This window comes from Somniosus microcephalus, chromosome 14 (genome assembly GCF_052327205.1).
Source record: "Somniosus microcephalus isolate GS21.2 chromosome 14, FLI_Smic_1.0, whole genome shotgun sequence".
NCBI classification, from domain to species: Eukaryota; Metazoa; Chordata; class Chondrichthyes; order Squaliformes; family Somniosidae; genus Somniosus; species Somniosus microcephalus.
In genome coordinates, this window is record NC_141000.1 from 79566470 (window position 1) to 79592827 (window position 26358).

The 26358-nt window shown below is 60.4% G+C and overlaps 1 protein-coding gene across 2 annotated transcripts in view; it reads left to right on the forward strand.

Moving 5' to 3' along the window:
• igsf3 (immunoglobulin superfamily, member 3) overlaps positions 1 to 26358 on the forward strand; it is a 209841-nt gene that overhangs the window by 90173 nt on the left and 93310 nt on the right. The window lies entirely within an intron of this gene.

Genomic DNA, 26358 nt, shown 5'->3' on the forward strand with positions numbered 1-26358 from the left:
CTCACCCTCATCCAGTACTTGTTCCTCATTGATGACCCAGAAGAGTAAAGCCTCGATGTTAATGTAGAGGTGGCAAGGGTACGCGGGAGCCTGGTAGCAGAAGAACAACCTGGCAAGGCCGGGGACATGGAGACCCTGCCGAGCTTAACAGCACGGCCTCAGTTAAATAAATATCTGCAGACTCCAGCCTGACACGATCGTAGCAAGGCTCTGGTCACGATCATGAGTCGGGCAAGGAGGAGGAGGAAGGCCTCTGGGCATGATCACGACCGCAAGGGAGGACGTCTGAGCACGATTAGCTGAAGGCTGGGCTGGGGAGGCTGAAGGCTTCCTTGTCAGGCCTGGGGAGGAGCATTCCTGCTCCTCTTGCCCTGCAAGGATCTTAAAAACAGGCAAAGTTATAAAACTTACTTGGTCAGTCAGCTCCTCCCGCCATGTTTCTGCTGCCCTGCCGGGCAACAGACAGCACAGAACTCCCCCTGTGGTGAGATCAAAAATATGTTGTGGCCCCGATGACATAATCGTGCCTTGACTTCTGAATCTCAAGTAGGCCCCTGCCTGCTTTTAGTAGGAGTCTTGTCCAGGGCCTGAATCCGCATCATAAGTAATGCAGTGGGTTGGGGTCAGGTGGGTTGAAATTAAGGCCTAGGTGTCGGAGAGCAAATCGATTGTGGAAGACTACCACTGCTGAACCAGATCCTGTTCTTACCTAGCACTCGCACAGTTTATTGTGGACTTTGCACTCATGGTAGATGTAAAATGTCGCATGGCACTATTTGAAGAAGAGCAGGGAGTTCTCCCAGTGCCCTGGCCAACATAGCTCCTCAACCAAAATAGATAATTCAGTGTTCATCCCATTTGCTGTTTGTGGGACCTTGCTGTGTACAAAATAGCTGCTGTGCTTACAGACCTAACCGTGACTACACTTCAAATAATAACTCATTGGGTGTGAGTTTGGAACTTTCTGAGAGCATCACATAAATGCAAGTTCTTTTTTCTCCTCTAACATAGGGACATTTACTTACCAATTAAAATGTGGAATTGGGGAGCCCCCGCCCCCACACACACACAACCCAGTTGGTAAAAGCACCTACTTGTGCGGAGCTGATCTGTACAGGCCAGAAAGGCCCCAAGCCTGATCCCTGGCCTGAGCTGAGCTAGATGCGCTCAGATGATAGGATGTTGTAATTGTCCCCAGTGCCCAGTTACAGTGAGGTATGTTTCCCAATCCAGCGAGCCTAGCTGGAAAGTGGGCAACAGGTTATGAGGGCACGAGTAGGCTTGACTGCAGTCAAATAGCCAGCCAACATTCATTGTCTAGGCTCACACATGATGAGTGGACACTTGATTGAGGTACATAGGGTAGCTGGTCAAGTTGGACCCTTTACCCCCACATGATGTTCAAGAAGTGGGGGGCGGGTAGAACATTGGGGAGGGGAAAGAAATCGGGAATTGGGATTACTGGCATAAGAAGAGTTTATGGATGTTTATTACCCTCACCTTTGCAGATGGATTGCACATTTTAGAGCTGTATGAAACTGCTGTTTATCTCCACTTGACTAAATTGATTTCAAAATCCATTGAAATTTGTAACCAGCCAGAATGTATACCTCAGAATGAGGCCTCTGTGGACGTTTTATAATTATTTTGAAATCCAGCTTTTCTAAGCTCATTAAAGGCTGTTTTCGGGTTTGAACTAGAGTTAGACAATCAGCTCAGTGTTGTTTCACAGGATGATTTGAAACCCTTTTAATTTATTTGTTATTCAGATTGCTAAATAAGTAGGTCAAGGAATCCGTGCCATTGTCAGTGTATGTAGAGATTAACTGTAATATATGAGAATTTGTTTAATATGATCAACCCAGTTGGTAGCATTTCCCCTGAGGATTTGTACTGTCTCAATATGGGCAGAAAAGGCTCTGATGCTGAAGTGCCAATTCTAATCTCATTCTATTGGACAAAATGTTGAAATGTGCAAGTATCCAGAGTTAGGTGGATTTCCAGTAGCTGCACGAAGTGAAAGTTGGCAATGGGGTCATCGAAGAGGCATGTGTCCTGTGTAGCTCCATGTTTGAATCCCTCCAATCAGTTTTGCTCCCCTGCCACAGCACTGAAATGGCCCTAATCAAAGTCACAAATGACATCCCCAGTGACTGTGCCCATGGTAAACTATCCCTCCTCGTCCTTCTCAACCTGTCTGCAGCCTTTGACACGGTTGACCAGACCATCCTCCTCCAACACCTCTCCTCCGTCGTCCAGCTGGGTGGAACTGCACTCGCCTGGTTCCATTCTTGTCTACCCAGTCATAGCCACAGAATCCCCTGCAGTGGCGTCTCTTCCCGCTCCCGTACCATTACCTCTGGAGCCCCCCAAGGATCTATCCTTGGCTCCTATTTCTCATCTACAGGCTGCCCATCAGTGACATAATCTGAAAACATGACGCCAGGTTCTACATGTACGCTGACGACACCCAATTCTACCTCACCACCACTTCTCTCGACCCCTCCACTGTATCTGATGTGTCACGCTGCTTGTCTGACGTCCAGTACTGCATGAGCAGAAATTTCCTCCCAACTAAATATAGGGCAGACAGAAGCCATTGACCTCCATTCCCCAGCCACAACCTCCATTCCCCAGCCACAACCTCCATTCCCCAGCCACCACCTCCATTCCCCAGCCACCACCTCCACTCCCCAGCCACCAACTCCACTCCCCAGCCACCAACTCCACTCCCCAGCCACCAACTCCACTCCCCAGCCACCAACTCCACTCCCCAGCCACCGGCTCTATCACTCCCCCGGCAACTGCCTGAGGCTGAACCAGACTGTATGCAACCTTGGTGTCGTATTTGACCCCAAGATGAGCTTTGTAACATTGCCCGATTCCGCCCCTGCCTCAGCTTATCTGCTGCTGAAACCCTCACCCAGGCCTTTGTTACCTCTAGACTTTGACTATTCCAACGCTCTCCTGGCTGGTCTTCCATTTTCCACCCTACAAAAATTTGAGCTGATCCAAAACTCTGCTGCTAATATCCTAACTCGCACCAAGTCCTGTTCACCCATCACCCCTGTGCTCGCTGATCTACATTGGCTCCCGGTCCAGCAACGCCTCAAATTTAAAATTCTCATCCTTGTTTTCAAATCCCTCCATGGCCTCGACCCAATCTATCTCTGTAACCGCCTCCAGCCCTACAACCATCTGAGATATCTGCGTTCCTCCAATTCTGGCCTCTTGAGCATCCCTGATTTTAATCACTCCATCCCACTCACAATCGTGCCTTCTGTTGCCTAGGCCCTAAGCTCTGAATTCCCTCCCTAAACCTCTTCGCCTCTTTACCCCTCTCTCCTGCTTTAAGACGCTCCTTAAAGCCTACCTCTTTGTCCAAGTTTTTGGTCATCTGTCCCAATATCATCATATGTGGCTCGGTGTCAAATTTTGTTTGATAACGCTCCTGTGAAGCGCCTTGGTACGTTTTATTACGTTCAAGAGATTATATAAATGCAAATTTTTGATGTACAATATCTGTGCAGGCAAAACCAATTCAGAGGCACAGCTAGGGATGTACAAGAGCCCCATCCAGTGAGGCCAGAGCTCCTTTGCAGTTTCAAGGCCATAAAGTACACAGTGAATTTATTTCCATTACCACGGTGGGGCTAGAAGTATCTTATCTCTTGTTATTAGCAGCACCAACCCACTAGAGCAAAATAAGGTAATGGGCAAAGGTGATGCTTTCACTACTGCACTCTTGGCTTCTCTCTCTCAAACATTGACTTGATTCTTTGTTGGGCTCTCAGTAAATCACTTGGAAATTGTGCATTTTATTCACTTATTAAAATCACACTGTCAAAAGTATTCTTGCTATTGGCTGTTGTCAGTGGAACATTCTGAATGCCAATTTCATTGTAAGGGAAAAGGACTCTCAGCGCCAGGGACCCGGGTTCAATCTGGCCTCGGGCGACTGTCTGTGTGGAGTTTGCACATTCTCCCCGTGTCTGCGTGGGTTTCCTCCGGGTGCTCCGGTTTCCTCCCACAGTCCAAAGATGTGCAGGTTAGGTTGATTTGGCTATGATAAATTGACCCTTAGTGTTAGGGGATTAAATACGTGGGGTTACGGGGATAGGGTGGGATATGTGTCTGTGCAGGCTCGATGGGCCGAAATGGCCTCTATCTGCACTGTAGATTCTGTGATTCTGTGATCTATGTCCTTCACGATTATAACCTAGATAAGGTAAACATTTAAAATGAGGAGCAATAATACATTGTGCTTGGTGCAGGGTGCCACAGACTGGGAGATTCTGGACCTGAATTCCATAGCTAACATTCACACTTGGGAATCCTCCAAGATATGAAGCTTCTGATCTCCACCCATTATGAGATGCAGCACTGGGTGATTGAAGGGAATGAATCAGCAGGAATTCTGCCTTGGGTTGTTCCGTAGCACCCCCTAGTGTCTGTTCACAGTGTTCTCAAGGATGCTCGACCCTCGGTGATGTAAAGGAAAGAAAACCGAGATAATACGCACTTTAAAAAGTCTTACCTTTTTTTTTTACTAATGATATTTTGATCTGAATAGAAATGAGCTAGAAGTGGATTCTAACAGCACTACAGACAGTGTGTTGTCACCACTTCCAGGTCTACTGTTTGTGCAGAAACAGCACAATTGTGATGAGAGCTTTTCTGCTTCAAGTAATGTGAATTTCTCTCTCCTGGGATCTAACACAGGTTTGTCAAGGGTCCAACATACCTCTTACTCCATTTCATCACCATAAACATTAAAAATACTACCAGTTCTTTGTCAAATGTTGACATAATTGCAGGACAAGAATTGTACATCCTTGATTTAAATTTCTATATTTTTTTCTAAAGACATTAAACACATTAATAAACACATTACTCTGTGTTAATTCACCTTTTGATCATTGAATGATGTTTTCCAGTATCAAAATGCTATCAATTGAGTGCAAATTCCCTTTCAAACTATTGGCTCTCTTATTTGAAATGATTTTCCACAGTTTCAACTCGCAGCTTCCCCCTGCTCTTAAAGCTGTTCCAGTGCTCAGTCTCCTAATTGACAGTTAATTATTTATCTCTCTTGCTGGTCTGATGCAAACACACACACCCTAGGGCTTGGGAAACAGACATGAACCACAACTCCCCAAATGCCAATTCCAAGTAAAAGATTCATGATTAGACTAATCCTTAAATTGTGCTTAAAGTTTAAAGGTTTGGTAGATTCCCACCCTGCCTTCACCCATTCCAGACAATGCTGTGTGCTTACAGAAGTAAAATCTTTTTCAAACCGTAGCAAACCATATTTAATTAATGACTGAATTGGCATCTTCTCAGCTGGAAAGTTTTCCAAAGGTTTTCTAAATTTTATTCAGAGTTTGTGTTAATCTGGAGCTCAGGGTCTCGGGATTCTTCACTTTGTACATTATTACATTAATGAGAAGAAACAACGATCGTTCAAACACTGAGTCCTTTGAAGTAAGAGTGCCCCAGTTTATTTCAGAGAAGTCCTCCTGTGAGTCCTCAGCCATGTAGACTGTTGAACATTCAAGCTAGTACTCCTGAGAATTTGGGTCAAGGGTTTCAAACTCTTATAAATTTAAAGCTACCAAGAAGCTCTGTTATTAACACTTTGGTAAGCAGGGTTTAACAGGAACGTGCAAAAAGAAACACAAGAACAGATATAAGACACAGGGCCAATTTTGTATAGTTAGTACTGGGATAAAGCTACAGTTTGCCACGTCATATCCTCAAGTTACGTGCACAAGTGGTGCAGATGATTTTCCAGTACATTGCCTTTCCTAGGAAAAGAAAAGCTTGAAGGGGTCAGATTGACGATCATTTGCAATGTCCATTAGACCACTTTACTAACAATTTGAAGGAATACTCCATGATAGAGCATGGGATTATCTGAAATTTGTTTCTTAATCATAATACTGGGAAAAAAACACATCTTAATGGCCCAGAAATTAGGTTTGGGGGCTTGCCGCGCATGCAAGCCCCCGATGTGCACTTACCCGGTGCGCCTGCCGTTCTGCTCCCGGGACGCTTGCAATTCCTGTTTTCAGTTGATTACTCCTGGGCAGCGTCTGACGTCACGCCGCCCAGGCGTGCAGCCAGCGTGAAGCCTCGAGCGCGGAGTCTAAGTTAGACACGCCCCTTGAGGTCTCCTTAACATAGGCCACACCCCCAATTTTTAACACAAGCTGCAAAGCAATTTTACATGCAGAGCAGCATTTTAAATAAATTTTTTGTATTTTTATTAATCTTTAGGTAACTTTTATAAAGTTTTAAATAGTTTTACATTATTTTGAATAATGTAAAGTAGTTTTAAACAGAATTGCAACGTAGTTATTTTGATGAGCCGGCTGGGATCACGTGGGCACTGGGCATCCAATGGGAGGTTGCAAAAGTTCATTTATGAGTTTGATAGTAAGGACTGTCAAACTCATGAAAACTCAGGGCGTCCAAAACAGCACTTAAACTACAAATAAAAGTTAAAAAAACATCCCACTAAATAAATGAACTATGAATAACTGTAAAAACTATTTTGAACAATTAATCAAATTAAAAAAAAAAATTATTTTTTAACAAATCGGGTCTAAAAATACATTTACCTTACTGTAAATTCTTTAAAAATAATAAACCTGTGGAAAAAAAATTCTAAATTGTAGTAATAGACCACTTACCTGTAAAACTAAGTACTTACGTCTGGTTTTTTCAAGCGTAAAAACCGGAGGCCTTTACGCACGGGCAACTCTTTACAAAGAAACGAATTTCAGCGCGCACGCGCTGCCTGATACATCGCACGCGTTCCGCCTCTTAACCCCTTGGTTTAGAGGACAGGAAATGCCAGTTTTCAGCGCATGCGCTGTGCATCCTGAAAACCGGCACTTCCATCCAGCCCACGCGCGAGTACCCCGTCCGTACTCGCGCGTTGGGACCGGAATTACTGGTCCAATGTTTGTATTGGTATGAAGAGGAAGTGCTGTTTGTTGATGTCGATTGGAAATCATTGTAAAGTAATGATTCCCTCCACAATCGAGATTCACCTCATCCTGTGGATAGCATTCCATAAATGGAAAATATCTGTTGTTATTTTCGTATACCTATGGTGCTCTTGTCAAATTTCCCTCCGATTTAACCCAGATATTCTCTCCCTACTGTGGATGTTTGAGGGCTCCAGTCTTAGTTTGAAAAGGGCTTTAAACAGCTGCTTTTGAAAATGGGAGTGATTTTATTATATGATTCTCTCCATTGACAGATATACCTTGAGAGAGTTGATTTTTTCCATTGGGCTGGATATTCCGATGCCTACGGGTGTGTATGCGCTGTGTACACACGCGTAGGGACATCGGAAATGCCGGTTTCATGCACGTGCTGAAAACCGGCATTTCCGATCGATCTGTCAAGACTTGACAGATCGGACACCTGCCCTGGAGAAGGGCCTCTGCAGGCAGATAGTTCCGCTTTCTGGAGAACCTCCGCTAGCAGAAAACCCTTAGAAATCTTACGCCTGGTAAAGGCAGACGTAAGGCCTGCTTTTACCAGGATAAGATTTGAAAAAAGTTAAAAAAAAAAAAAAATTCACTCATTTATCATTTAAAAATACTTTAAAAAAAAAAGTATATCCCCGTACAAACTTTAATTATATTTTTCAAAAAATTAAACTTTTGTTTAAAATATTTAATTTATTGTAATTTCAACTAATTTTAAAAATGTAATTTAAAAAAAATATATTTAATGTTTTAAGGTGTTTTTGGGGTGATCTCCATTCATATATCTGACAGTTCTAGCTGTCAAGTGTATGAAGGGAGATTCCCTTCTTTGATTGGTTCCCCATGGCCCACGTGATCCCAGGGACGCTTGCGAACCACTTGCGCCTCTGGGATACGTGGACCCTGCACATTTCGAGTTGGAGAGGCCCAGGAGCGGAAGTATCTGGACCGCGGGAGCCCTCGGGTAAGTGCGTAGATTTTTTTCGAGATCGGAGGCGTCCGATCGGAAAATACAGCCCAATATCTTCAACCACATCACCTAATGACAACTATGAGAACCTTTTGATTTTCCTGAATGTCAGGAAAGTAACCTTTATTTCTACACTATATTATCTATGCATCAAGAGCGATCTGGCCAGAGAGAGAGATTTGGGATAAAAAGTTTAGAAAAAGAGGGTAGCTAGGGAGGTTTGAGGGAATATATGCATCAGCAATTACAAAGGCACAAATTAAAAATCTTGCATAGAACATGTTACATAAATAGAACATACGAATGGTGGGGGGATGCAGAGAGGTTGAGCCTCTCTGCTGTACTCCTGGATATGCTCAGATGCTAGTATAGTAATCTGTACATGCTCCAGAGAGTTACAGGGATTTCTGTCAACCTTAAACATAGACATTACCTGATAATACTATCAGCGATAGACTCTGAAACCTTCTTGGGGAAGACATCCAGATATTCTCTCTTTTATACTGCTTACAGTTCACAGGTGTTCACAGTGTAGTCTTGTTCTTGGATTTCAGTAAAGTGTAATAATAGGCATGTGAAATGTTCATCATATATCCACTACAGTGTGAAAAACATCCAGAAATACAGTTATAGATTTTGTCCTTTCTGAAATTGGGTTGTGTCCCAAGAGAGTGTTTTGAGCTGTATAACACCAGAGTAAAGTAACGATGATTACAGTATCACACTAGAAGTATTGGCACAATAGTAAAGTGTATTGGCTTGAAAGTAATTTTCGTACAGCATATTGATATCAAAGTGCTAAGTGAATCTGGTGACAACACTGGTGTGACAACTCAAGCGGAGTTAACACTTCATGTGGACTGGTTAGGAATGTTGTGGAAGGTGATCCCTTCAGAGAGCACAATGCACTCTAGTCTCTGCTTGCAGTATTCTAACAAAGGTTTATGCATCCAAAAGATTCTCTTACTGCAACACAAAGATTTATCAATTGAAGTATTTGGCTCAGTGTCAATTTTTGCCTGATTATACTGCTGTGAAGCACCTTGGAATGTTTTACTATGGTAAAGGCACAATATAAATGCAAGTTGTTGTTGAAACATTTATTAATAGAAATAGTGTATATCCGTATAAATTTATATTTCAAGTTCACTCATTACTTAATGTAAATAAAATCTTTGTTCAATTTATGTAATTGTATATAATTATTACACTTAAATGTATAAGTACTTATCAAATATATTTATATATAATTGCATACAATGACATTCATATATAATTACATACAAATCATCTGGCTTAAGGTGAGCAATGACACTGAAGCTCCACTAGTATTAATAATATTTTGTCCTTCATGACCAGCCAAGAACCATAAATAGTAAGTTAAAGTTGATTGAAGTGAGCTCCTAATGTGTGTGGGAACTCTTGCTATTCTGCTAACCATTATGCAGAATGAAGACAACCCACAGAAGAAATCAGGGAGGAAAAACTGACATTCACTCACATTAAGGCATTCACTCACATTAAGCGGTGAAACACTATGGTGATTATAATTAGATTTTTCTTGGTTACAATACATTTTCATACATTACATTGTTGTATACAATATACAAGGTACAGTACAATGTTGTAGACAGTGAATCCTCCTTGGCTTGTGAATGACCCGAGGGATTGACTCTGGGGAGTAGTGTCACTGTTCGAGTGCATTGCTGCACTTGCGTGCTGAGTCAATAAACAGTGGGTTTTGGTTGTGATGCCGAAGCTTTACTCTAGTCAGGTGGGATAAAGTGTGTCTTACATTATGTGGGGAATATTGCTGGCGTGCTGACCAGCTGTTGGCAGTAGGCTAGAGATGTGGACCAGATCCTTATTTAAATCGCAAGATTTAGCCTGAATGAGTATAAGTGATTTTCTCAGACTAGACTAGTTTCCATAATGCATCAAACCACACTGACTGCGTGGGGATCGAATACTCATGCTGCTACTCCCGTGCATTGCACCAGCTGGTTCAGAAAGTCCTAGGATCAAGTCAGGCTCTTAGAAATGGTACACACTACAAATGGTTTCTGCCGTGGGGATTAGACTCAGTTAAATGCTCATTGCATGAAATCAAGTTTATTGGTTGTTCTGGTATGTAACACCTGGCTGTAGCTGAGAGGAAAACCAGGAATCTACGCATGTTTGGGTGCAGGAGAATATGATGAGGGGTCCCATTATAGGCAGCAGTGTGCTGGGTCTGGTTCAGTTTTGTGCATGGTGATCTTTTTGATGTTCTGCAGCCTCTTTTGCTAGTTGGCCTGGATTTTTGAACATGGCCAGAAAATGTGTGAGGTTCGGCACCTCTCCACCACACTCTCTAAAATATTCCAGTGTTCCCCTTAGCTCATTTTAAAAGGCAGCTATGCCATTTTGACACGTGCTGGCTCACTTCAAATATTGACTCTTGCCATGGTTACCACATAGAGATCTGTGGCTCATTTAGCAGTAAAGACACTTCTTTTGCTATTGGACTTAATCCATATTTTTTTGGCCCTAGTTAGGTCAGAAAAGGATTAACAAATGGTTAATTTATTGTCGATATAACTATTGTGCTGTGACTATGTTACCTTAGCCATTTTCCACCTTCAAATTTCCCATATCTCAGATGGCGGTCAGGGTACGTAAATAGAGATCTGTGGCTAATACTGCAGACAACTGCGAGTGCACAGGTTTCTAAAGTACAGAGGCCACATTTAAATTTATGAGCTTGGATGAAGAAATATTAATTAAGACTGACCCAGCTCTCTCCCATGGCACATTTCTTTTCAAAATTCAGTTTGCACCAGATGTTGAAAGTGAGATATGAGTTTAAAAATAAAAGCAATATAAGCATCTTTTACTTTATTGACGATGAACCGTATGAAGCATATCTAAACCCAATCACTAACCGAGAGAACTAATTAGTATTATTAATCTAGCCAAAGACTGCAATTGCAATTCAACACAAAAATAATAATTTTTTTTAAAAATTGTTATTTTTCTATCATTTTGTTTCTCTTGGTTTTCCCCCGTACGTACAGTGTCTCTTACTCTTGGGAAGGGATACTAACACTTCCACATGCAATGGGAATATTGTATATACGATCATGATATTCGGCCTTCCTTCCTCGCGTTGCGGTCTTGTAGATTGTGCCAGTAATTCCTGGCTTTTCAGTGTGACCTATTCCTGCCTCTTGATCTTCAGCAAAAGAAAGCAAGAAGATTTTATGGAACTATCCCAGCTAAAGGTTAATGCTGTAGTCTTATAGGTTTAATAAAGGTCTTTCACTTGTGCTATGAATGCTGGAAAAGCTCTTGTCCCCCAAATAGATTTTCACAAGAGAAAATACACCTGCAAATTCCAAAGCCAGCTAGACTGTTAAGGAAAAATAGAGGGAAAAAAAGAATACTGGCGATCCAAAGGAAAAGAATACACTGATGTGGTGTTATACTGCACTGAAGGACACGATGTTGTCTCCAAGTAGTTTGCACTGTCTGTTCACTCATTAAGTTGAAGAAGGGAGTACTTTGTACATGTTACACAAATGCATCCATGGAGTGCTACTCAGTAGCCTCCCACTAGTACTGTAATGTGATTTTAATGATTTAATAATAGCCAACAAGATAATCAGAACTTTTGATCATTAAAATGTGAATAGTGATAGTGAGCCATCCAAATTTGTTTTTAACTTTTAAAAACTGGCTTTCTTTTTTTATCGAGACCATGTGCAATTGGTCCACCGGCCTCATTTGTTTACCACCAGTTGTTTTTATACTACAGCCAATATGCAAACCTTCTAGTATGATATCCGCAACTTTCATGAATAGAACATTGGTTGACAGACAGGAAATAAAGAGCTAGGAAAAATGTGTGTTGCTCGAATTGGAGAAGGGTTGGAAGTGGTGTACCACAGTGGTCAATGCTGGGTCCACATTTGTTCTTGGTACATACAGATGATTTATATTGGGGCATAATGAGCACAATCTTGAAATATGGTACAAAATTAGGGCAATTGCCAAGGAGGATTGTAAAAAAAAGTTCTGGTAGAAATAAACATGTTGTCAGAACGGTCAGGCATATGGCAGATGCACTTTAATGTGGACCAGTGCAAAGTAATACTATTTGGGAGAAAAATAAGGAATGGGAGTATATATTCAATAGAAAGACACTGAAGAGTGTGGATGGACAGAGCGACCTAGGGGTTCAAATACATAATTCCCTGAAAGTGCAAGTAGAGGTAAATAAAGCCATAAAACAGGCCAGCAGCATTTTGGGTTTTACAAATTAGGGGCATAGAGTATAGGAGTAAAGAAGTAATGATGAATTTATACAAAGTATTGGTTACCCCGCAGATAAAGTACTGTGTGAAGTTTTGGGCACCCCATTACAGAAAGGACGTTAAATCCACAGGCACAGACAATGTAGATTCACCAGCATGTTGCCGAAGATGAGACACTATAGTTATGAGGAGAGATTTGAGATACTGAGACAATGTTCACTAGAGCAGGGAAGATTAAGAGATTTGATAGAGGTTTTTAAAATTATGAGGAGTTTTGATAGAGTGAACAGGGATTGATTATTTCCTCTGGTTAGTGAGTCATGATAAAGGATCTTCAATTTAAAATGGTCAATAACAGAGTGAGGGGAAAGGCTAGGAGAACCTTTTTTTACACAGAGTATGGAATGCTTTGCCACTGGAAGTAAATGTGGCTGAGACCCTTGTACCTGTTGAGGGAAAATTGGCTAAATAAGTGAAGCAGAGGAAGAGACGGGGCTATTGGGAGTGAGAAGGACAGTGGCATTAGTTTGGATTACTCTGGTAGAGAGTCGGCGCACAAACACAAAGGCCTAGAATGGAGCATACGCTGCACACATCAAATGAGGCCAAGGCCGGTGGCAGGACCATGTGCAATAGGTCCACCGGCCTCATTCGTTTACCACCAGTAAGCTGCGGACCCAGAGGCAGCTCACTGGTACCGGGAAGGACAAAATTAATCCGGCTCAGCAACGGCTGAGGTGGTAAGCAGAGTCTGGGAGGGAATCGTGGGGGGCGGGTGAGTGACAGTGGCAGGTCTGGAGCAGAGTGTTTTGGCTGAACCCAAACTGAGCATCCGTGAGCAGGTTATTGGTGAGTAAGTGCTTAGCATGCTACCAAGCTTGAGATACCAAGAGATCGCGAGGGGAGCTTGGGGCCAGGGATTGCGACGGGAGCTCGGGGCCAGGGATCGCGAGGGGAGCTCGGGGCCGGGGATCGCGAGGGGATCTCGGGGCCGGGGATCGCGAGGGGAGATCGGGGCCGGGGATCGCGAGGGGATCTCGGGGCCGGGGATCGCGAGGGGATCTCGGGGCCGGGGATCGCGAGGGGAGCTCGGGGCCGGGGATCGCGAGGGGAGCTCGGGGCCGGGGATCGCGAGGGGAGCTCGGGGCCGGGGATCGCGAGGGGAGCTCGGGGCCGGGGATCGCGAGGGGAGCTCGGGGCCGGGGATCGCGAGGGGATCTCGGGGCCGGGGATCGCGAGGGGATCTCGGGGCCGGGGATCTCGGGGCCGGGGATCGCGAGGGGAGCTCGGGGCCGGGGATCGCGAGGGGATCTCGGGGCCGGGGATCGCGAGGGGAGATCGGGGCCGGGGATCGCGAGGGGAGCTCGGGGCCGGGGATCGCGAGGGGAGCTCGGGGCCGGGGATCGCGAGGGGAGCTCGGGGCCGGGGATCGCGAGGGGAGCTCGGGGCCGGGGATCGCGAGGGGATCTCGGGGCCGGGGATCGCGAGGGGATCTCGGGGCCGGGGATCTCGGGGCCGGGGATCGCGAGGGGATCTCGGGGCCGGGGATCGCGAGGGGAGATCGGGGCCGGGGATCGCGAGGGGAGATCGGGGCCGGGGAGCTCGGGGCCGGGGATCGCGAGGGGAGCTCGGGGCCGGGGAGCTCGGGGCCGGGGCTCGCGAGGGGAGCTCGGGGCCGGAGATCGCGAGGGGATCTCGGGGCCGGGGATCGCGAGGGGAGCTCGGGGCCGGGGATCGCGAGGGGAGCTCGGGGCCGGGGATCGCGAGGGGAGCTCGGGGCCGGGGATCGCGAGGGGATCTCGGGGCCGGGGATCGCGAGGGGATCTCGGGGCCGGGGATCGCGAGGGGATCTCGGGGCCGGGGATCGCGAGGGGAGATCGGGGCCGGGGATCGCGAGGGGAGATCGGGGCCGGGGAGCTCGGGGCCGGGGATCGCGAGGGGAGCTCGGGGCCGGGGAGCTCGGGGCCGGGGCTCGCGAGGGGAGCTCGGGGCCGGAGATCGCGAGGGGATCTCGGGGCCGGGGATCGCGAGGGGAGCTCGGGGCCGGGGATCGCGAGGGGAGCTCGGGGCCGGGGATCGCGAGGGGAGCTCGGGGCCGGGGATCGCGAGGGGATCTCGGGGCCGGGGATCGCGAGGGGATCTCGGGGCCGGGGATCGCGAGGGGATCTCGGGGCCGGGGATCGCGAGGGGATCTCGGGGCCGGGGATCGCGAGGGGATCTCGGGGCCGGGGATCGCGAGGGGAGCTCGGGGCCGGGGATCGCGAGGGGAGCTCGGGGCCGGGGATCGCGAGGGGAGCTCGGGGCCGGGGATCGCGAGGGGAGCTCGGGGCCGGGGATCGCGAGGGGAGCTCGGGGCCGGGGATCGCGAGGGGAGCTCGGGGCCGGGGATCGCGAGGGGAGCTCGGGGCCGGGGATCGCGAGGGGAGCTCGGGGCCGGGGAGTTCGGGGCCGGGGATCGCGAGGCGATCTCGGGGCCGGGGCTCGCGAGGGGAGCTCGGGGCCGGGGATCGCGAGGGGAGCTCGGGGCCGGGGATCGCGAGGGGAGCTCGGGGCCGGGGATCGCGAGGGGAGCTCGGGGCCGGGGAGTTCGGGGCCGGGGATCGCGAGGCGATCTCGGGGCCGGGGCTCGCGAGGGGAGATCGGGGCCGGGGATCGCGAGGGGAGATCGGGGCCGGGGATCGCGAGGGGAGATCGGGGCCGGGGATCGCGAGGGGAGATCGGGGCCGGGGATCGCGAGGGGATCTCGGGGCCCGGGATCGCGAGGGGATCTCGGGGCCCGGGATCGCGAGGGGATCTCGGGGCCCGGGATCGCGAGGGGATCTCGGGGCCCGGGATCGCGAGGGGAGCTCGGGGCCGGGGATCGCGAGGGGAGCTCGGGGCCGGGGATCGCGAGGGGAGCTCGGGGCCGGGGATCGCGAGGGGAGCTCGGGGCCGGGGATCGCGAGGGGAGCTCGGGGCCGGGGATCGCGAGGGGAGCTCGGGGCCGGGGATCGCGAGGGGAGCTCGGGGCCGGGGATCGCGAGGGGAGCTCGGGGCCGGGGATCGCGAGGGGAGCTCGGGGCCGGGGATCGCGAGGGGAGCTCGGGGCCGGGGATCGCGAGGGGAGCTCGGGGCCGGGGATCGCGAGGGGAGCTCGGGGCCGGGGATCGCGAGGGGAGATCGGGGCCGGGGATCGCGAGGGGAGCTCGGGGCCGGGGATCGCGAGGGGATCTCGGGGCCGGGGATCTCGGGGCCGGGGATCGCGAGGGGAGCTCGGGGCCGGGGATCGCGAGGGGAGCTCGGGGCCGGGGATCGCGAGGGGATCTCGGGGCCGGGGATCTCGGGGCCGGGGATCGCGAGGGGATCTCGGGGCCGGGGATCGCGAGGGGAGATCGGGGCCGGGGATCGCGAGGGGAGATCGGGGCCGGGGAGCTCGGGGCCGGGGATCGCCCGGGGAGCTCGGGGCCGGGGATCGCGAGGGGAGCTCGGGGCCGGGGCTCGCGAGGGGATCTCGGGGCCGGGGATCGCGAGGGGATCTCGGGGCCGGGGATCTCGGGGCCGGGGATCGCGAGGGGAGCTCGGGGCCGGGGCTCGCGAGGGGAGCTCGGGGCCGGAGATCGCGAGGGGATCTCGGGGCCGGGGATCGCGAGGGGATCTCGGGGCCGGGGATCGCGAGGGGAGCTCGGGGCCGGGGATCGCGAGGGGAGCTCGGGGCCGGGGCTCGCGAGGGGATCTCGGGGCCGGGGATCGCGAGGGGATCTCGGGGCCGGGGATCGCGAGGGGATCTCGGGGCCGGGGATCGCGAGGGGATCTCTGGGCCGGGGATCTCGGGGCCGGGGATCGCGAGGGGAGATCGGGGCCGGGGATCGCGAGGGGAGATCGGGGTTGGGGATCGCGAGGGGAGATCGGGGCCGGGGCTCGCGAGGGGATCTCGGGGCCGGGGCTCGCGAGGGGATCTCGGGGCCGGGGCTCGCGAGGGGATATCGGGGCCGGGGATCGCGAGGGGAGATCGGGGCCGGGGATCGCGAGGGGAGCTCGGGGCCGGGGATCGCGAGGGGAGATCGGGGTTGGGGATCGCGAGGGGAGATCGGGGCCGGGGATCGCGAGGGGAGATCGGGGCCGGGGATCGCGAGGGGAGATCGGGGTTGGGGATCGCGAGGGGAGGTCGGGGCCGGGGATCGCGAGGGGAGGTCGGGGCCGGGGATCGCGAGGGGAGGTCGGGGCCGGGGATCGCGAGGGGAGCTCGGGGCCGGGGATCGCGAGGGGAGCTCGGGGCCGGGGATCGCGAGGGGAGCTCGGGGCCGGGGATTGCGAGGGGATCTCGGGGCCGGGGATCTCGGGGCCGGGGATCGCGAGGGGATCTCGGGGCCGGGGATCGCGAGGGGAGATCGGGGCCGGGGAGCGCGAGGGGAGATCGGGGTTGGAGATCGCGAGGGGAGATCGGGGTCGGGGCTCGCGAGGGGATCTCGGGGCCGGGGCTCGCGAGGGGAGATCGGGGCCGGGGATCGCGAGGGGAGATCGGGGCCGGGGATCGCGAGGGGAGATCGGGGCCGGGGATCGCGAGGGGATCTCGGGGCCGGGGATCGCGAGGGGAGCTCGGGGCCGGGGATCGCGAGGGGATCTCGGGGCCGGGGATCTCGGGGCCGGGGATCGCGAGGGGATCTCGGGGCCGGGGATCTCGGGGCCGGGGATCGCGAGGGGAGATCGGGGCCGGGGAGCGCGAGGGGAGATCGGGGTTGGGGATCGCGAGGGGAGATCGGGGCCGGGGCTCGCGAGGGGATCTCGGGGCCGCGGCTCGCGAGGGGAGATCGGGGCCGGGGATCGCGAGGGGAGATCGGGGCCGGGGATCGCGAGGGGAGATCGGGGCCGGGGATCGCGAGGGGATCTCGGGGCCGGGGATCGCGAGGGGATCTCGGGGCCGGGGATCGCGAGGGGATCTCGGGGCCGGGGATCGCGAGGGGAGCTCGGGGCCGGGGATCGCGAGGGGAGCTCGGGGCCGGGGATCGCGAGGGGAGCTCGGGGCCGGGGATCGCGAGGGGAGCTCGGGGCCGGGGATCGCGAGGGGAGCTCGGGGCCGGGGATCGCGAGGGGAGCTCGGGGCCGGGGATCGCGAGGGGATCTCGGGGCCGGGGATCGCGAGGGGATCTCGGGGCCGGGGATCGCGAGGGGATCTCGGGGCCGGGGATCGCGAGGGGATCTCGGGACCGGGGATCGCGAGGGGAGATCGGGGCCGGGGATCGCGAGGGGAGATCGGGGCCGGGGATCGCGAGGGGAGATCGGGGCCGGGGATCGCGAGGGGAGATCGGGGCCGGGGCTCGCGAGGGGATCTCGGGGCCGGGGATCTCGGGGCCGGGGATCGCGAGGGGAGATCGGGGCCGGGGAGCGCGAGGGGAGATCGGGGTTGGGGATCGCGAGGGGAGATCGGGGCCGGGGCTCGCGAGGGGATCTCGGGGCCGGGGATCGCGAGGGGAGATCGGGGTCGGGGATCGCGAGGGGAGATCGGGGCCGGGGATCGCGAGGGGAGCTCGGGGCCGGGGATCGCGAGGGGAGATCGGGGCCGGGGATCGCGAGGGGAGCTCGGGGCCGGGGATCGCGAGGGGATCTCGGGGCCGGGGATCGCGAGGGGAGCTCGGGGCCGGGGATCGCGAGGGGATCTCGGGGCCGGGGATCGCGAGGGGAGATCGGGGCCGGGGATCGCGAGGGGAGATCGGGGCCGGGGATCGCGAGGGGAGATCGGGGCCGGGGATCGCGAGGGGAGCTCGGGGCCGGGGAGCTCGGGGCCGGGGATCGCGAGGGGAGCTCGGGGCCGGGGCTCGCGAGGGGAGATCGGGGCCGGGGCTCGCGAGGGGAGCTCGGGGCCGGGGATCGCGAGGGGAGCTCGGGGCCGGGGATCGCGAGGGGAGCTCGGGGCCGGGGATCTCGGGGCCGGGGAGTTCGGGGCCGGGGATCGCGAGGGGATCTCGGGGCCGGGGCTCGCGAGGGGAGATCGGGGCCGGGGATCGCGAGGGGAGATCGGGGCCGGGGATCGCGAGGGGAGATCGGGGCCGGGGATCGCGAGGGGATCTCGGGGCCGGGGATCGCGAGGGGAGCTCGGGGCCGGGGATCGCGAGGGGATCTCGGGGCCCGGGATCGCGAGGGGATCTCGGGGCGAGGGGAGCTCGGGGCCGGGGATCGCGAGGGGATCTCGGGGCCGGGGATCGCGAGGGGATCTCGGGGCCGGGGATCGCGAGGGGATCTCGGGGCCGGGGATCGCGAGGGGAGCTCGGGGCCGGGGATCGCGAGGGGATCTCGGGGCCGGGGATCTCGGGGCCGGGGATCGCGAGGGGATCTCGGGGCCGGGGATCGCGAGGGGAGATCGGGGCCGGGGATCGCGAGGGGAGCTCGGGGCCGGGGATCGCGAGGGGAGCTCGGGGCCGGGGATCGCGAGGGGAGCTCGGGGCCGGGGATCGCGAGGGGAGCTCGGGGCCGGGGATCTCGGGGCCGGGGATCGCGAGGGGATCTCGGGGCCGGGGATCGCGAGGGGATCTCGGGGCCGGGGATCGCGAGGGTAGCTCGGGGCCGGGGATCGCGAGGGGAGCTCGGGGCCGGGGATCGCGAGGGGAGCTCGGGGCCGGGGATCGCGAGGGGATCTCGGGGCCGGGGATCTCGGGGCCGGGGATCGCGAGGGGAGCTCGGGGCCGGGGATCGCGAGGGGATCTCGGGGCCGGGGATCGCGAGGGGATCTCGGGGCCGGGGATCGCGAGGGGATCTCGGGGCCGGGGATCGCGAGGGGATCTCTGGGCCGGGGATCTCGGGGCCGGGGATCGCGAGGGGAGATCGGGGCCGGGGATCGCGAGGGGAGATCGGGGTTGGGGATCGCGAGGGGAGATCGGGGCCGGGGCTCGCGAGGGGATCTCGGGGCCGGGGCTCGCGAGGGGATCTCGGGGCCGGGGCTCGCGAGGGGATATCGGGGCCGGGGATCGCGAGGGGAGATCGGGGCCGGGGATCGCGAGGGGAGCTCGGGGCCGGGGATCGCGAGGGGAGATCGGGGTTGGGGATCGCGAGGGGAGATCGGGGCCGGGGATCGCGAGGGGAGATCGGGGCCGGGGATCGCGAGGGGAGATCGGGGTTGGGGATCGCGAGGGGAGGTCGGGGCCGGGGATCGCGAGGGGAGGTCGGGGCCGGGGATCGCGAGGGGAGGTCGGGGCCGGGGATCGCGAGGGGATCTCGGGGCCGGGGATCGCGAGGGGAGCTCGGGGCCGGGGATCGCGAGGGGAGCTCGGGGCCGGGGATCGCGAGGGGAGCTCGGGGCCGGGGATCGCGAGGGGAGCTCGGGGCCGGGGATCGCGAGGGGATCTCGGGGCCGGGGATCTCGGGGCCGGGGATCGCGAGGGGATCTCGGGGCCGGGGATCTCGGGGCCGGGGATCGCGAGGGGAGATCGGGGCCGGGGAGCGCGAGGGGAGATCGGGGTTGGGGATCGTGAGGGGAGATCGGGGCCGGGGCTCGCGAGGGGATCTCGGGGCCGGGGCTCGCGAGGGGAGATCGGGGCCGGGGATCGCGAGGGGAGATCGGGGCCGGGGATCGCGAGGGGATCTCGGGGCCGGGGATCGCGAGGGGATCTCGGGGCCGGGGATCGCGAGGGGAGCTCGGGGCCGGGGATCGCGAGGGGAGCTCGGGGCCGGGGATCGCGAGGGGAGCTCGGGGCCGGGGATCGCGAGGGGATCTCGGGGCCGGGGATCGCGAGGGGTTCTCGGGGCCGGGGATCGCGAGGGGATCTCGGGGCCGGGGATCGCGAGGGGAGATCGGGGCCGGGGATCGCGAGGGGAGATCGGGGTTGGGGATCGCGAGGGGAGATCGGGGCCGGGGCTCGCGAGGGGATCTCGGGGCCGGGGCTCGCGAGGGGAGATCGGGGCCGGGGATCGCGAGGGGAGATCGGGGCCGGGGATCGCGAGGGGAGATCGGGGCCGGGGATCGCGAGGGGATCTCGGGGCCGGGGATCGCGAGGGGAGCTCGGGGCCGGGGATCGCGAGGGGAGCTCGGGGCCGGGGATCGCGAGGGGAGCTCGGGGCCGGGGATCGCGAGGGGATCTCGGGGCCGGGGATCGCGAGGGGATCTCGGGGCCGGGGATCGCGAGGGGATCTCGGGGCCGGGGATCGCGAGGGGAGATCGGGGCCGGGGATCGCGAGGGGAGATCGGGGTTGGGGATCGCGAGGGGAGATCGGGGCCGGGGATCGCGAGGGGAGATCGGGGTTGGGGATCGCGAGGGGAGGTCGGGGCCGGGGATCGCGAGGGGAGGTCGGGGCCGGGGATCGCGAGGGGAGGTCGGGGCCGGGGATCGCGAGGGGATCTCGGGGCCGGGGATCGCGAGGGGAGCTCGGGGCCGGGGATCGCGAGGGGAGCTCGGGGCCGGGGATCGTGAGGGGATCTCGGGGCCGGGGATCGCGAGGGGATCTCGGGGCCGGGGATCGCGAGGGGATCTCGGGGCCGGGGATCTCGGGGCCGGGGATCGCGAGGGGAGATCGGGGCCGGGGAGCGCGAGGGGAGATCGGGGTTGGGGATCGCGAGGGGAGATCGGGGCCGGGGCTCGCGAGGGGATCTCGGGGCCGGGGCTCGCGAGGGGATCTCGGGGCCGGGGATCGCGAGGGGAGATCGGGGCCGGGGATCGCGAGGGGAGATCGGGGCCGGGGATCGCGAGGGGAGCTCGGGGCCGGGGATCGCGAGGGGAGATCGGGGCCGGGGATCGCGAGGGGAGCTCGGGGCCGGGGATCGCGAGGGGATCTCGGGGCCGGGGATCGCGAGGGGAGCTCGGGGCCGGCGATCGCGAGGGGATCTCGGGGCCGGGGATCGCGAGGGGAGATCGGGGCCGGGGATCGCGAGGGGAGATCGGGGCCGGGGATCGCGAGGGGAGATCGGGGCCGGGGATCGCGAGGGGAGCTCGGGGCCGGGGAGCTCGGGGCCGGGGATCGCGAGGGGAGCTCGGGGCCGGGGCTCGCGAGGGGAGATCGGGGCCGGGGCTCGCGAGGGGAGCTCGGGGCCGGGGATCGCGAGGGGAGCTCGGGGCCGGGGATCGCGAGGGGAGCTCGGGGCCGGGGATCGCGAGGGGATCTCGGGGCCGGGGAGTTCGGGGCCGGGGATCGCGAGGGGATCTCGGGGCCGGGGCTCGCGAGGGGAGATCGGGGCCGGGGATCGCGAGGGGAGATCGGGGCCGGGGATCGCGAGGGGATCTCGGGGCCGGGGATCGCGAGGGGATCTCGGGGCCGGGGATCGCGAGGGGAGCTCGGGGCCGGGGATCGCGAGGGGATTTCGGGGCCCGGGATCGCGAGGGGATCTCGGGGCGAGGGGAGCTCGGGGCCGGGGATCGCGAGGGGATCTCGGGGCCGGGGATCGCGAGGGGATCTCGGGGCCGGGGATCGCGAGGGGAGCTCGGGGCCGGGGATCGCGAGGGGAGCTCGGGGCCGGGGATCGCGAGGGGAGCTCGGGGCCGGGGATCGCGAGGGGAGCTCGGGGCCGGGGATCTCGGGGCCGGGGATCGCGAGGGGATCTCGGGGCCGGGGATCTCGGGGCCGGGGATCGCGAGGGGAGATCGGGGCCGGGGAGCGCGAGGGGAGATCGGGGTTGGGGATCGCGAGGGGAGATCGGGGCCGGGGCTCGCGAGGGGATCTCGGGGCCGGGGCTCGCGAGGGGATCTCGGGGCCGGGGATCGCGAGGGGAGATCGGGGCCGGGGATCGCGAGGGGAGATCGGGGCCGGGGATCGCGAGGGGAGCTCGGGGCCGGGGATCGCGAGGGGAGATCGGGGCCGGGGATCGCGAGGGGAGCTCGGGGCCGGGGATCGCGAGGGGATCTCGGGGCCGGGGATCGCGAGGGGAGCTCGGGGCCGGGGATCGCGAGGGGATCTCGGGGCCGGGGATCGCGAGGGGAGATCGGGCCGGGGATCGCGAGGGGAGATCGGGGCCGGGGATCGCGAGGGGAGCTCGGGGCCGGGGAGCTCGGGGCCGGGGATCGCGAGGGGAGCTCGGGGCCGGGGCTCGCGAGGGGAGATCGGGGCCGGGGCTCGCGAGGGGAGATCGGGGCCGGGGCTCGCGAGGGGAGCTCGGGGCCGGGGATCGCGAGGGGAGCTCGGGGCCGGGGATCGCGAGGGGAGCTCGGGGCCGGGGATCGCGAGGGGATCTCGGGGCCGGGGAGTTCGGGGCCGGGGATCGCGAGGGGATCTCGGGGCCGGGGCTCGCGAGGGGAGATCGGGGCCGGGGATCGCGAGGGGAGATCGGGGCCGGGGATCGCGAGGGGAGATCGGGGCCGGGGATCGCGAGGGGAGCTCGGGGCCGGGGATCGCGAGGGGATCTCGGGGCCCGGGATCGCGAGGGGATCTCGGGGCGAGGGGAGCTCGGGGCCGGGGATCGCGAGGGGAGATCGGGGCCGGGGATCGCGAGGGGATCTCGGGGCCGGGGATCGCGAGGGGAGCTCGGGGCCGGGGATCGCGAGGGGAGATCGGGGCCGGGGATCGCGAGGGGAGCTCGGGGCCGGGGATCGCGAGGGGAGCTCGGGGCCGGGGATCGCGAGGGGAGCTCGGGGCCGGGGATCGCGAGGGGAGCTCGGGGCCGGGGATCGCGAGGGGAGCTCGGGGCCGGGGATCGCGGAGGGGAGCTCGGGGCCGGGGATCGCGAGGGGATCTCGGGGCCGGGATCGCGAGGGGATCTCGGGGCCGGGGATCGCGAGGGGATCTCGGGGCCGGGGATCGCGAGGGGATCTCGGGGCCGGGGATCGCGAGGGGATCTCGGGGCCGGGGATCGCGAGGGGAGCTCGGGGCCGGGGATCGCGAGGGGATCTCGGGGCCGGGGATCTCGGGGCCGGGGATCGCGAGGGGATCTCGGGGGCCGGGGATCGCGAGGGGAGCTCGGGGCCGGGGATCGCGAGGGGAGCTCGGGGCCGGGGATCGCGAGGGGAGCTCGGGGCCGGGGATCGCGAGGGGAGCTCGGGGCCGGGGATCGCGAGGGGATCTCGGGGCCGGGGATCGCGAGGGGGATCTCGGGGCCGGGGATCGCGAGGGGATCTCGGGGCCGGGGATCGCGAGGGTAGCTCGGGGCCGGGGATCGCGAGGGGAGCTCGGGGCGGGGATCGCGAGGGGAGCTCGGGGCCGGGGATCGCGAGGGGATCTCGGGGCCGGGGATCTCGGGGGCCGGGGATCGCGAGGGGAGCTCGGGGCCGGGGATCGCGAGGGGATCTCGGGGCCGGGGATCGCGAGGGGATCTCGGGGCCGGGGATCGCGAGGGGATCTCGGGGCCGGGGATCGCGAGGGGATCTCTGGGCCGGGGATCTCGGGGCGGGGATCGCGAGGGGAGATCGGGGCCGGGGATCGCGAGGGGAGATCGGGGTTGGGGATCGCGAGGGGAGATCGGGGCCGGGGCTCGCGAGGGGATCTCGGGGCCGGGGCTCGCGAGGGGATCTCGGGGCCGGGGCTCGCGAGGGGATATCGGGGCCGGGGATCGCGAGGGGAGATCGGGGCCGGGGATCGCGAGGGGAGCTCGGGGCCGGGGATCGCGAGGGGAGATCGGGGTTGGGGATCGCGAGGGGAGATCGGGGCCGGGGGATCGCGAGGGGAGATCGGGGCCGGGGATCGCGAGGGGAGATCGGGGCCGGGGATCGCGAGGGGAGGTCGGGGCCGGGGATCGCGAGGGGAGGTCGGGGCCGGGGATCGCGAGGGGAGGTCGGGGGCCGGGGATCGCGAGGGGATCTCGGGGCCGGGGATCGCGAGGGGAGCTCGGGGCCGGGGATCGCGAGGGGAGCTCGGGGCCGGGGATCGCGAGGGGAGCTCGGGGCCGGGGATCGCGAGGGGATCTCGGGGCCGGGGATCTCGGGGGCCGGGGATCGCGAGGGGATCTCGGGGCCGGGGATCTCGGGGCCGGGGATCGCGAGGGGATCTCGGGGCCGGGGATCGCGAGGGATCTCGGGGCCGGGGATCGCGAGGGGAGATCGGGGCCGGGGATCGCGAGGGGAGATCGGGGTTGGGGATCGCGAGGGGAGATCGGGGCCGGGGCTCGCGAGGGGCTCTCGGGGCCGGGGCTCGCGAGGGGATCTCGGGGCCGGGGCTCGCGAGGGGAGATCGGGGCCGGGGATCGCGAGGGGAGATCGGGGCCGGGGATCGCGAGGGGAGCTCGGGGCCGGGGATCGCGAGGGGAGATCGGGGCCGGGGATCGCGAGGGGAGATCGGGGTTGGGGATCGCGAGGGGAGATCGGGGCCGGGGATCGCGAGGGGAGATCGGGGCCGGGGATCGCGAGGGGATCTCGGGGCCGGGGATCGCGAGGGGAGCTCGGGGCCGGGGATCGCGAGGGGAGCTCGGGGCCGGGGATCGCGAGGGGAGCTCGGGGCCGGGGATCGCGAGGGGATCTCGGGCCGGGGATCGCGAGGGGATCTCGGGGCCGGGGATCGCGAGGGGATCTCGGGGCCGGGGATCTCGGGGCCGGGGATCGCGAGGGGAGATCGGGGCCGGGGAGCGCGAGGGGAGATCGGGGTTGGGGATCGCGAGGGGAGATCGGGGGCCGGGGCTCGCGAGGGGATCTCGGGGCCGGGGCTCGCGAGGGGATCTCGGGGCCGGGGGATCGCGAGGGGAGATCGGGGCCGGGGATCGCGAGGGGAGATCGGGGCCGGGGATCGCGAGGGGAGCTCGGGGCCGGGGATCGCGAGGGGAGATCGGGGCCGGGGATCACGAGGGGAGCTCGGGGCCGGGGATCTCGGGGCCGGGGATCGCGAGGGGAGCTCGGGGCCGGCGATCGCGAGGGGATCTCGGGGCCGGGGATCGCGAGGGGAGATCGGGGCCGGGGATCGCGAGGGGAGATCGGGGCCGGGGATCGCGAGGGGAGATCGGGGCCGGGGATCGCGAGGGGAGCTCGGGGCCGGGGAGCTCGGGGCCGGGGGATCGCGAGGGGGAGCTCGGGGCCGGGGCTCGCGAGGGGAGATCGGGGCCGGGGCTCGCGAGGGGAGCTCGGGGCCGGGGATCGCGAGGGGAGCTCGGGGCCGGGGATCGCGAGGGGAGCTCGGGGCCGGGGATCGCGAGGGGATCTCGGGGCCGGGGAGTTCGGGGCCGGGGATCGCGAGGGGATCTCGGGGCCGGGGCTCGCGAGGGGAGATCGGGGCCGGGGATCGCGAGGGGAGATCGGGGCCGGGGATCGCGAGGGGAGATCGGGGCCGGGGATCGCGAGGGGATCTCGGGGCCGGGGATCGCGAGGGGAGCTCGGGGCCGGGGATCGCGAGGGGATCTCGGGGCCCGGGATCGCGAGGGGATCTCGGGGCGAGGGGAGCTCGGGGCCGGGGATCGCGAGGGGATCTCGGGGCCGGGGATCGCGAGGGGATCTCGGGGCCGGGGATCGCGAGGGGAGCTCGGGGCCGGGGATCGCGAGGGGAGCTCGGGGCCGGGGATCGCGAGGGGAGCTCGGGGCCGGGGATCGCGAGGGGAGCTCGGGGCCGGGGATCGCGAGGGGAGATCGGGGTTGGGGATCGCGAGGGGAGATCGGGGCCGGGGATCGCGAGGGGAGATCGGGGCCGGGGATCGCGAGGGGATCTCGGGGCCGGGGATCGCGAGGGGAGCTCGGGGCCGGGGATCGCGAGGGGAGCTCGGGGCCGGGGATCGCGAGGGGATCTCGGGGCCGGGGATCGCGAGGGGATCTCGGGGCCGGGGATCGCGAGGGGATCTCGGGGCCGGGGATCTCGGGGCCGGGGATCGCGAGGGGAGATCGGGGGCCGGGGAGCGCGAGGGGAGATCGGGGGTGGGGGATCGCGAGGGGAGATCGGGGCCGGGGCTCGCGAGGGGATCTCGGGGCCGGGGCTCGCGAGGGGATCTCGGGGCCGGGGATCGCGAGGGGAGATCGGGGCCGGGGATCGCGAGGGGAGATCGGGGCCGGGGATCGCGAGGGGAGCTCGGGGCCGGGGATCGCGAGGGGAGATCGGGGCCGGGGATCGCGAGGGGAGCTCGGGGCCGGGGATCGCGAGGGGATCTCGGGGCCGGGGATCGCGAGGGGAGCTCGGGGCCGGCGATCGCGAGGGGATCTCGGGGCCCGGGGGATCGCGAGGGGAGATCGGGGCCGGGGATCGCGAGGGGAGATCGGGGCCGGGGATCGCGAGGGGAGATCGGGGC